Below are 12678 nucleotides of genomic sequence, written 5' to 3'. Positions count from 1 at the left end.
TTGCCTGGTCTGGAGGGTAGTAGCTGTGAGGAGAGGTTGGATAAACTCGGTTTGTTCTCACTGGAACGACAGAGATTGAGGGGTGACCCATTAGAGGTTTACAAGATTATGAGTGGCATAGACAGAGTGGATAGTCAGATGGTCTTTCCTAGGGCAGAAAAGTCAAGTACTGGGGGACATAGGTGTGGGGAAAAGTTTAGAGAAGATCTTCAAGGCAAGGTTTTTACACAAAGGGTTATGAATGTCTGGGACGCACTGCCTGAGGAGGTGGTGGGAGCAGGTATGATTGTGGCATTTAAGGGGCAACTAGATGAATTGATGAATAGGACGGGAATGGAAGGATACAGAGTGGCACATTAGCACAGTGGGTAGCACGCTGCTTCACAGATCCAGGGCCCTGGGTTTGATTCCCGGTTCAGATCACTGTCTGTGTGGAGTTTTCACATTCTCCTCGTGTCTGCGTGGGTTTCCTCTGGGTGCTGTGGTTTCCTCCCACAGTCCAAAGATGTGTGGGTTAGGTTGATTGGCCATGCTAAGAAATTGCCCCTTAGTGTCCAGGGGCATGTAGGTTAGAGGGATTAGTGGGTATAATATGTAGGGATATGGGGGTAGGGCCTGGGTGGGATTGTGTTTGGTGCAGACCAGATGGGCTGAAGGGCCTCTTTCTGCACTGTAGGGTTACATAGAAACATAGAACATTACAGCACAGTACAGGCCCTTCGGCCCTCAAAGTTGTGCCGAGCTATGTCCAATCCCAAGATCAAGCTATCCCCTCCTATGATTCTATGATGACTCTGTAGATGCACATGGTTTCAGTTTAGGCAGGCATTATGATCGGTGGAGGCTTGGAGGGCCTGTTCCTCTGCTGCACTTTTCTTTGATTTTTGTTCTTTGTTTGCAACCATCTCAGTAGTATAGATCAGCGTGCTTTTCCGGCCTGCATAAAAACTGTGATTCCATTTTTGCTTCCACAGTATTGCATTAGTTGTAAAGCACTTGGACACGGCCTGTGGCTGTGGAAGGGCATTATATTTTATACAAGACCTAACTTCCTTGTGGGGGTTTGATTCTTGAGATAGCATTCTCTTCTGTCAAAAAAAAATGTACGATTCCTGTGTGAGTATTTGGGCCCATTAACTCCTTCTTTTCTGGGTAGTCCTGAGTGTCCATGAAACTCCAAAATAACACCCATGGCATGCGAGCACAGATGCAGCTCTACATGCTATATTGGTGTGTGCAGTTAATGTACTCAAAGGTATATAGAGCAGGGAGATCATGACATGAATCAGCGTGCCATGCTGATCTGATGCCAATGCTGCAGTGCTGAAACTCAATGCTCCAGTTGACGCATTTTCTTAAACCTGCTGAACATGCACTCAGTAGCAGGAACAATACCCAGATAACATTATTTAAAGGTAGAATAATGTTCAAAATCACGAGGGGGTTTGGACAAAGAAAAGCCACTCTCATTGGTGAAACATTGTGAACCAAAGGGCATCAATTCAAAGTCATTGACAAAATAAGCAATGGGGACATGAGGGGTTTTTTAAGTCAGTGGTTCAGATCGGAAATGTCCTGCCTGAGAGTGTGGTGGGGCTGATTCAATTGTGGCTTACATAAGAGGATTAGATCATTATCTGAGAGGTAAAAACAGGATAACCCAAGCAAAATGACACAAGATGAGTTGTTCTTTCAGCGAGCAGGCACGGAAACAATGGGCTGAATGGTCTCATTTTCTGCTGTAACCATTCTGTGATTCTATTGATTACTTACAGATTACTTGCTGGTTTATTTTTTTCCCAGTTGTTGCTATGATTCTATGGAAGTTTGGTGGTTGTTATAGTGGTTCCAATTTATTAAGGTTTAAGGGAATGATGTGTTAAGTAGAGAAAGATATGCTGACTTCAAGGTCCCTGCATAAACTAAGTTGCTTCCAACACAGGGGCATTGGAATACAGCATCTCTTTGAGAATGAACAGAGGCCACACAGAGCAGGTCCAGCAGTTGGAAAAGGGAGAAGAGGGTTCTTAGTAGGAGTCCAGATCTGTCTAAGGTTCTCAGGGAGGAAGTTTCCTATGTGCACCTCAATAACAGACAATGTGTGAGAAATCTGTGCTTCTGTAAAGGTATCTCCATTGAAATCTGCCACTTCCTGCAGTCACCGCTGCAAGTTAAGAGCAGGTTAAGAACTGTGTTAATGACGACTGAGAGGGTAGATGTCTTGATGAAAACTTATGCATCTGGCTTCTTGCAGGCTGAAGATCTTTGTACCATCTCACAATTTGCTGTCTGCTGTTGCATAAGGGAGATCACTGAGGCCTCTTCAATGATAGATAATGATCTTTTATCGTCCCTTGCCAATGACAACCAGGCAGAGTGAGCATGAGGCTTCACTAGTTTTGCAGACATTTCCATGGTACAGAGTTGTCATCATTTTATGGATGTTATATGTCAACTCTACATTATAATGCAACTGAAAATAATTCCACTCCCTCAACGTCCAGCTGCTGTGTGACCACACACACATACACGGAATCATATATGTTAATTCCCAATATCCCAGCAACAATCTTGGTGCTTTCATTCAGGATTAATTTGAGTCGCCAGGTCTTCTGAGGCACCAGAATCAGTTCTTCACCACATGTTTCATGATGCCAGAGCACAACCCAATGCAACATATAATGAAAGCCATACTGCCACATAAACAGTGGCGGACCAGATCACTAATGTGCTGAAACAATGCTTCCATTGCCTGGAACATTCTGGACAATCCCTACAGTACTCAGCAGAATGGATGCCAAGTTTCAATGTGGTTTGCTGCGTTCTGTACAGTCCTGTTATAATGAGGGCACAGCTTTTGCTGCCCAGTGGACAGTGAGTATCTGAGAAGCAGAAGGAAGATGGGCTGGGCAGGGAGGTGGCAACATAATTGCCACTTTTTTTCTGAGTTGTTTGTGAAAAACTGATCCAAGGAAAGTTCAGTTCACCAATAACCAACCTTACCTTCCCCTGTTACTGACCATCAAATGGCCACGTAGATATAATGCAAAAACAAAGCCACCACAAAATAAACATTGCAAACCAAATTCAGAAGGAACGCCTGCCATATTTCATATAAAAGTTAACAAGGCACCTTTGTCTTACTGCCTGTCCTGTGCTCCTACACACTACTACCCCAGTGACTGCAACGTGGCTGCTGGAAGGTTGCTGAATTTCACTGGGAAAGACTGCAGATGCCCGTGAATTATGGCATCAAGCAGCTCTGGTAGCAGGAGGCCCAGTGTCAGACTGCACCGTCACAGACATTAACAGCAGTTATCTGGAGTAGCTGAAGGGAAACAGAAAGCGCACAGACAGAGTCACAAAAATGGGAGGATGAATGCTTTTAGCCTAAGAGCAGGTTCATGCTCCATGGTAGCTCTACCTCTGCTCCCTTTGGCTCAGCTTGTTATAGGTACCTTTAAATACTTTAATTCTAATTTGAAAAAGCACACTCAAATTAAGCCCAATCATGGATCTCACATGAGGGACAAACCAGAACCAAGCTGATAAGACAAGACACTGCATCCCACCTTGGGCTCGATCAAACAAGATCCAAGCTGACAGGATGAGGCATTGTACCCTCTCCCGGGCTTGATCTAATGTTTCATTTTAGCCAAAAGGCCTTTGAAAACTTGTATCAGGTAATGCCTTGGTTTAACCTCATTCCTGATTATTTACTCTACCCTAGCTCAAGCAAACCACAATCGCAGGCATCGGCACGCCCCAAATACAATGGGCTAGCCTTGTCCCCTATCAGGTAATAATATCTCAGCAATTGTAATGATCTGTTAGAGGTCAGATTTCTGGACTGTTGTATCACTCTGGAAGCTGCTTTGCACTCCATAACACACAGCCACATTAGCAGCAGCCTAGCCTGGTGTCTGCATTGTTAAAAGAGGCATTCTTCATAGGCAAGGACCGCTCACTAAAAACAAAAGGAGTATCTTTAGCCATGTGCTTTTTCCAAATTTTCAAGAAGCTTTCGGAATCTGTAGTTCACCATTGCTTCCTTCATAGCAATGTCTTAACCAATCAGAGTCAACTGATTAACTAAACTGCATCCTATTCTCCTGTGGTATAAATTGTTGCGACTGTTTGAAATTAGGCATTCTTGGGCTTGCCCTGATGAGTATAAAATGAAAAAAATCACTAGTATGTCTCTCTTTTCATCAATATCATGTGAAGTATTGTATGAAACTATGTGTAATCTTGTCTAGTTGTCTAGCTGCATATGTATTTGTTTCTCTCTTTGAGGAGTGCTGCACTGTCAGAGGTGGCACTTTTCATATGTTACATTAACCCCCAGGCCCCTTCTGCCTTTGGGTGGATGAAATAGATTGAGGGTGACTCAATATGGCAACAAAGGCTTTATTGCCAAATAAAGAACAATAATATACACAAGGTGAAACAAAATTACTCGATTCCCTGGATCCAACTGCGGCTCCCTCCTTGATCCAACGGCTTCCTGCCAATTAGCTCAGCTTCTCGACCAAGCAATATATTGGGGTCTTTGCTAATCAGTGGCCCTTGGGAAAAGGCCATCCCCCTTAAAAGCCACACTACTAAAGATTTTATGGTGCTTTCTAAAAGAAAAGCAAAGGTGTTTTTGTGACTGTCCTAGTCAATATCAATCAATATCACAAATATACAGATTTTCTGATCATTATTACAGTTGCAGTTTGACTGAGTTTGTCAAATATAATTTGGCTGCTGCCTTTCCCGCGTTAAAAGAGTGACCACTCTTCCAAAAGTACTTTGTTGTGCCCTCAGATATTTGAAGAGCATGATATAAATCCAAGTCATTCTTTATTTTTGAAAACGTAACAATATTAGCATATTAGATATTAGGGTGACACAGATAGCACAGTGGTTAGCATTGCTGCCTCACAGCGCCAGGGACCAGGGTTTGATTCCGGCCTTGGGTGGAGTTTGTATGTTCTCCCCATGTCTGTGTGGGTTTCCTTCCAGGTGCTCTGGGTTTCTTCCCACACTCCAAAGATATGCAGGTTAGGTGGATTGGCCATGCTAAATTGCCACTTAGTGTCAGGGGACTAGGAGTATAAATATATGGGATTATGGGGATAGGACCTGGGAGGGGTTGTTGTCAGTGCAGGCTCGATGGCCAAATGGCCTCGTTCTGCACTGTGGGATTCTATGATTAGCAATAAGAAGAGCAGCAATTTACATTGCACACACAAATAACTTTGAGTTTAGGTCTGTTTTCAAGTTTTGGGCAACCACATTTTTAGGAAGTGACATCAGCTGTGAGCTCTGGGTTTTCTGAGTGTGATCAACAACTGGAGTCACTGCAGTGCATTCACGAGGCTGACAGCTACATGGACAGAGGCAGAGATGGAACTGATGATTGCCAAGCCGTCAACTGAGACCAGGCAAGTGGTGCAGGAGTCCCTTGAGTGTGTCTCACTCTTGAACCGGTATTCAGTTCTGAAAACTCTAGGGAGTGCAGCCGGAGCCAAGTCTACAGTATCATGGATGGCTTAGCTGTAAGGAGGGAGGGAGAAAAGGAAGTTTGGAAAGACAACGCTGATAGGGAGTCTACAGTTACAGGTATGGAAAGGTTCTCCTCTCCCACAGACAAGTATCCAGGATGGAATGTTGCTTCACTTGTGTCAGAGCTTAGATGTCACTGAGTGGCTGCAGAAAACTCTGAGAAGGAAAAGTGAACAGCCATATCAGTGCAACAACAGAGATAGAAAGAGGGCTGAAGTTCTTCAGGCAGGTTCTACAGAGATAGAAAAGAGGTTAAGAAGCTTAACGTTGAGGATTGGAATTCCCAGATTACTCCTAGATTTCAGAGTCGTAGTCAGTACAAAAATAAGAGAATTAGCACAGATGAATGTATGGCTGGAGAGATGCGACAGGAGAAAGTGCTTTGATTCCAGAAACATTGATACTAGTTCTAGAGAAGTTAAACCTGTACAGATTGGATGGGTTGTACCACAAGAGGCCCGGAACCACTGCTCTGGTGAGTCAGTTTACTGCGAGGGAATTAATTTGGCAAGTGGTTAGAAAGCAGGATATAGCATTAGAACGGAGAAAATAAGTGGTCAAAGAATTTTGAGAGACAGAAAGTGCTAAAGTAAGAAACAATAAGCTTTTACATGAGGTCAAACAAAGAGGGACTACAGCAAGATCAAATTCAGGTTTGCACGGAGCGTGGTAAGTAAGATCGGTGATCTGCAGGTGCAAAGAGGCATTTGGGAATATGATATTGTGGCAATAACGGAGTCCTGCCTTAATAGAAGGATATCAAATAATACTGGTATTCAGATAACATATAATAAGGAAAACAAGCAGTAGTATTGGTGCTGATTAAAGAGATGGTTACAGTGCTGGAGAGAAAAGATTTCCTACAGCCGCCAAGGGTTTTAGAAATTAACAGCCTGAGGCAAAATTAACAGTCACTTGATTATGTGTAGATTTGTTAAAGACAAGTTATTTTTAACCAAATTCATTTTGACTTTTTGATAAGGTCACAGAGACATTAATCAGGATAATACAGTTGATTTGGTCTAAATGGATTTTTAAAACATGCTTCAATGAGGCTTATCAGCAAAGTTGAAGCTTGTGAAATAAAATGGACAGCACAACATGAATACAAAGCTGACAGAGTAACAGGAAATAGAGACTGCATTTAGAAGCACCACAGATGAAGCAATCTGCATTCCAGTCCTGTCATACAGTCAACAATCAGCCCGTAGGTTAATACATAAGAACATAAGAAATAGGAGCAGGAGTAGGCCATCTAGCCCCTTGAGCCTGCCCCATCATTCAATAAGATCACGGCTGATCTGAAAGTGGTTCAGTTCCACTTACCCGCCTGCTCCGCATAACCCTTAATTCCCTTATTGATCAGAAATCTATCTCCTTGTGACTTAAACATATTCAACGAGGTAGCCTCCACTGCTTCAATGGGCACAGAATTCCAGAGATTCACTACCCTCTGAGAGAAGAAGTTCCTCCTCAACTCTGTACTAAACTGACTCCCCCTTATTTTGAGGCTGTGTCCTCTAGTTCTTGTTTCTTTTCTAAGTGGAAAGAATCTCTCTGCCTCTACCCTACCTAGACCCTTCATTATCTTATATGTCTCTATAAGATCACCCCTCAGCCTTCTAAACTTCAACGAGTACAGGCCCAATCTATTCAATCTCTCCTCATAAGCTAACCTGCTCATCTTCGGTATCAACTTGGTGTACCTTCTCTCTACTCCCTCCAAGGCCACTATATCCTCTTGCAAATAAGGGGACCAAAATTGCACACAGTACTCTAGTTGCGGCCTCACCAGTACCTTGTACAATTGCAATAAGACCTCCCTGCTTTTATATTCCATCCCCCTCGCAATAAAGGCCAACATTCCACTTGCCTTCTTGATCACCTGCTGCACCTGCAAATTGACTTTTTGCGATTCATGCACAAGGACCCCCAGGTCCGTCTGCACAGTAGCATGTTGTAATTTATCACCATTTAAATAGTAGTTCATTTTACTATTATTCCTTCCAAAGTGGATAACCTCACACTTGCCAATGTTATACTCCATCTGCCAGATCCTCACCCACTCACTCAGCCTATCCAAATCTCTCTGCAGACTTTCCGCGCCCTCCACGCAATTTGCTTTCCCACTCATCTTCGTGTCATCAACAAACTTTGTTACTCTACACTCGGCCCCCTCCTCCAGATCGTCTATGTATATGGTAAACAGTTCAGGCCCCAACACCGATCCCTGCAGCACACCACTAGTCACCAACTGCCAACCAGAAAAGCATCCATTTATTCCAACTCTCTGCTTTCTGTTAGATAGCCAATCCTGAATCCACGCTAACACTTTACCCCCAACTCTGTGTACCTTAATCTTCTGCAGCAACCTTTTGTGAGGCACCTTATCAAATGCCTTATGGAATCTAAAAACACCACATCCACCAGTTCCTCTCTATCAACCGCACTCGTTACATCTTCATAAAAATCCAGTAAATTCGTCAAACACGACTTTCCCTTCATGAATCCATGCTACGTCTGCTTGATCGAACCATTCTTTTCCAGGTGTCCTGCTGTTTCTTCTTTAATGATGGAGTCCAGCATTTTCCCAACTACGGACGTTAAACTAAATGGCCTGTAGTTTCCCGCCTTTTATCTACTTCCTTTTTTAAACAGTGGCGTCACATTAGCTGTTTTCCAATCAGCCAGCACTTCTCCAGAGTCCAGCGAATTTTGATAAATTACTACTAACACATCTGCTATTACTTATGTCATTTCTTTCAGTATCCTGGGATGAATCCTATCCGGGCCCGGGGACTTGTCTACCTTTAGTCCCATTAGTCTACCAAGCACTACCTTTTTTGTAGTAGTAATCGTTTTAAGGACCTCACCCCCTACAGTCCCATGACTGTTAATGTTCGGTAAGCTATTTGTATCCTCTACCATGAAGACTGACACAAAAAACTTGTTTAAGGCCTCGGCCATTTCCTCGACTCCCATTATTAAATCCCCCTTCTCATCTTCTAAGGGTTCAACATTTACTTTAGTCACCCTTTTCCTTTTTATATATATGTATTTATTTTATATATATATATAAAATATATATATTTTCATATATATTTTACATATAATACATAGAAACATGCATAGAAAATAGAAGCAGAGTAGGCCATTTGTATCATGGCCGATCATCAAATTCAATACCCTGATCCCACCTTCCCCCATATTCCTTGATCTCCCGGGCTATATCTAATTCCGTCTTGAAATCACACAATGTTCTGGCCTCAACTCCTTTCTGTAGCAGTGAATTCCACACATTCACCACCCTTTGGGTGAAGAAATTTCTCCTAAAGGGTTTATCCCTTATCCTCAAATTATGACCCCCTAGTTCTGAACTCCCCCACCCGTTGGGACTATTCTTTCTGAAGCTACCCTGTCTAATCCTGTTAGAATTTTATGTTTCGATGAGATCACTTCTCATTCTTGTAAATTCCAACGCAAACAATTCTAACTGACTTAGTCTGTCCTCATATGCCAGTCCTGCCAGCCCATGAATCAGCCTGGTAAACCTTCACTGCACTCTCTCTAAAGCAAGGACATCCTTCCTCAGATAAAAACACCAAGACTGTCCACAATATTCTGGGTGTGGCTTCACCAATGCCCTATGCAACTGCAGTAAAACATCCCTATTCCCCTGTGAAAAAGAAGCTGAAAAGCTAGTGACCAGTTTATTGGAACATAGATGCTTAACGTGCGTCAGCCATGCTTTCAGCCACTTCCCTCATCCTCTTTATCTTGAGTTTCCTGCGTGAGGTCACCAGTTAGTCTATCTCAATTCAGGGAAACAAATTACCAAAACCATTGCACAGTCAGCAATGTCTTGCCATACCCTGATATGGGTGTCGTGTGACTGTTCGCTCAGGGAACCCATGGATAGCGATGGTAGAAGTTCCAAATTTCTTCCCATCACATGGCCAACCAGGAATCTCTCCTGCTGTTATTGACATGTGTCGAAACGATTTGCAGGTTGTCCGGCTGCAGTATGAACACTCGTTCCTTGGTCACTAAGCCCTGGGGTGGGGCTCCAACCCAGGGCTCATGACTCAGAGCCAGGGCACTATCCACTGCACCTCAAGTCCTCCACAGTAAAACTAAAAAGGTTTTAAAAGATTTAAATGTGAAACAAGAACCAAACAGGCTGAAAATACATGTTTCATGTTTAAAATTAAAAAGGCGTTGATGCTTTTAATCTATTCCACTATGCAGGCTGCACACAAGCTTAAATTTGGTCAAGTGACCATAATTAAAGCGTGAGTTTGAACTGACTCGAAATGTTAATCCTGTCGCAAAAACAACCACAATTTGCATTTAAGATCTAACCAACTAGTTACAATCATTAAACCTGTGACCTCAGTCTTCTTTATTGGCTAGATATGTCCTTAAAATAAGAAGCAGATAGTTTCCAATGAGTGTCTTTGGTGGGGGGAGGGCGGGGTGTAATTCTTGATTTCAATTTGCTCCACACACTACAATCTTATTATCTTTATATCACAGGACAATTACTGAGCAGCAATCTATTTTATATTTCATTTTGTCAGTGTTCTGTGAATCTAGTCACGAGTCACATTGCTTTGCAACAGAAGACTGAGAGAAACATGGGGCTGGAGTTTACACTACCCCTCCAATGGGTTTCAAAATTGGGGGCTTGTTAAATTCAGCAGGTGGTCTGCCACATCACAGTTCTACCTGCAATGTGGGATGGCATTGGGCAGCCCACCTATCCGTGGGCAATCAATGCCCACTTAAGGGCATCTTCCCACAGCTGCTGGGATTTAATCGCCAGTGGGAGAGGCCAACGGGTTGGATAGGGAGATGAGGTCCCTTTTTACAGGGCCCCCTCGGTCCATTGGAGAGTACCTCCCAAGATTTTACCAACTCCCAGGTTACCCTACACCCATGCCCTCTCAAACCCTGATCCCCCACCCACCCATCACTCTCAACTCTCTTGTCAGGTCCTGTCTCTTTGACACCCAGAGAGGGAATCCAAAACGGTGAGCAAAACCCAATCCAACACCACACCCCTCAACTCCAAAGTGCTGAAGAGTGGTAGGCCTGTGATTGGCTGACAGCTTGGTGAGGTGGGACTTCTTGTCACTGATGACTTTCAGTCTATTAATAGCCAATGGCTGCAGGTCAGCAGTGTTTACCTAGATAGGTTCCTCACTCCTCGACTTTAGCCAGGAGTGGGCAAGGAATCAGGTGCCTTGTAAATTCAGTTAGACACCTCAGAAAATCAGATTTTACAGTAGAAAGTACTCTGCAAGCAAGCACTAACTCTGGGATGAAAATTGTCTGAATATGTCTTATCCACAAAAAGCAAGCCGATCTGATCTGGATAATTACCATCTCATATTCTATCCTTAATCAATGACAAAGTGATGAAAGGCGTTGTCAACAGTGCTATCAAGTAACACTTACTCAGCAAAAACATGCTAACTGCTGATCAGTCTGGCTTCCTCCAGTACCACCTGGCCCCTGCTCTCCTTACAATCTCAGTCCAAGCATGAACTAAAGGGTTAAAATTCAGAGGTGAGAGTAGTTGCCCTTGACATCAAGGCAATATTTCACCATCAGGGAGATCTAGTAAAATTGAAGTCAATGGGAATCAATAGAACATTTCCCGCCAGAAAAGTTGCAGGTCGCGATGGGAGTATCAGGCCCACTGTTCTACATATGGTCGCACCAAAGCCCACGCAATTGTAGCAAGACTGTATGCCAATCCCCTTGCAATTAACACCAACATGCCTTGTATCTTCCAAATTGTTAGCTCTTTCGGCATGCTACCTTTATGGGTAGGGTTTCCGGCTGCCCTCACCCAAGGCTGGTATTTCCTGCCTGAGAACAATGGACCTTTGCATGGTCCAGCCTCCCCCTCACCCTCTGTTACCATTCCCTTGGCGGGGATGGGAAAGTTCTGCCCTATGTGCTTATTGTACAAACACACCAGTTTTTTCTGGAGATTCACATTTTCAATTTCATGCCTTTTAAAAATATTTTGCTTTTTTTTATTTTAGCTAAAAAAGTAAATAAAAGCATATTCCACCACATGATACACCATCTGCCATCTTGTTGCCCAGTCACTGAACTTGTTTATATTTCTTTACAGCCTCTTGCCCTCCTCATACCTTATCTTTTCACCTAGCTTGGTATCATCAGCAAAGTCAGATACATTGTCTGCGATTCTCCCATCCCTCTGCACTAAAACAGCAGGCTGGGAGAATCGCATGTTGGCCAAATCACAGAGTTCCTGCAGGCGTTTGTATCTCCCAGGCCCAGATTTCCGGTGATGCCTGCTGGAAGTCGGGACTAGTATTTAAATAGCATTTTACATACTATTTAAAAGCTATTAGCAGGCCCGGGACCGAATTCTCCAGGCCACTAGCATCCCTCACCCTGCCAGAGTATTTCGCTCGAGATGACTTACTTGTTTTCCTGTTGGTTTCCAGCGTGGTCTGGACTGCAACTATTCTCTAGTTCTGGGAGACAGGCTTGTGCGCAAATCCCAGAGAAAGGCTGACAACGCAATTCTCCCAAAAGTCAATGGGAACCAAGAGAACATTCTTCACTGACTGAAATCAAAACTAGAAACAAGGAAGGTAGCTGTGCTTTTGGAAGCTATTTATGTCATCCCCAGAACATAACTGAAGGTGTTTCTCAGAGCTCTGATATTTCACCAGCTCCCCACTAATGGAGAACTAATGGCCTGACTCAGCTGGAGTGAAGGGGATCAATTGGGGCCCCCCACCAAGGATTGGACAGTGGAGGGCTGTGCCCCCTGGGCATTGGAACCCTGGCAGTGCCAGCCTGAGCCTCCTGGCACTATCCAAGGGGCAAAGTGCCCATGCCCAGGGGACACCTTGGCACAGCCCAATGGCTATAAGCAATGCCAAGGGGACAGGACCTATTGGGGCTAAGGAGGAGAACCTGTTGGGGCCAGGGCCTAGAGGGTGTGGGGGGATCTCACTGCCTCTCTGCCTAGGGATCAGTGGGGGCAGGAGCGAGGCCAGCGATCAGAGCAGGCTGGGGCGGGGGCGGGGAGGGAGGTAGTTGGTCAGTTGGGGATCTTCTGGGGATGGAGGGGGT

General features: G+C 44.1%; 1 protein-coding gene across 1 annotated transcript in view; it reads right to left on the bottom strand.

Moving 5' to 3' along the window:
• Positions 1 to 12088, bottom strand: part of otos (otospiralin) — a 47827-nt gene extending 35739 nt beyond the window's left edge. The window contains exon 1 of the mRNA XM_080186383.1: positions 12020 to 12088. The gene's annotated coding sequence lies outside the window, so the exon portion shown is untranslated. The remainder of the gene's footprint in view (positions 1 to 12019) is intronic.
• Positions 12089 to 12678: the final 590 nt, after the last annotated feature.

This window comes from Carcharhinus amblyrhynchos, chromosome 3 (genome assembly GCF_965287045.1).
Source record: "Carcharhinus amblyrhynchos chromosome 3, sCarAmb.v2.hapA, whole genome shotgun sequence".
Taxonomy (NCBI): Eukaryota; Metazoa; Chordata; class Chondrichthyes; order Carcharhiniformes; family Carcharhinidae; genus Carcharhinus; species Carcharhinus amblyrhynchos.
Note: the sequence above shows the minus strand (reverse complement) of the source record. Positions and strands in the feature narration are given on the sequence as shown.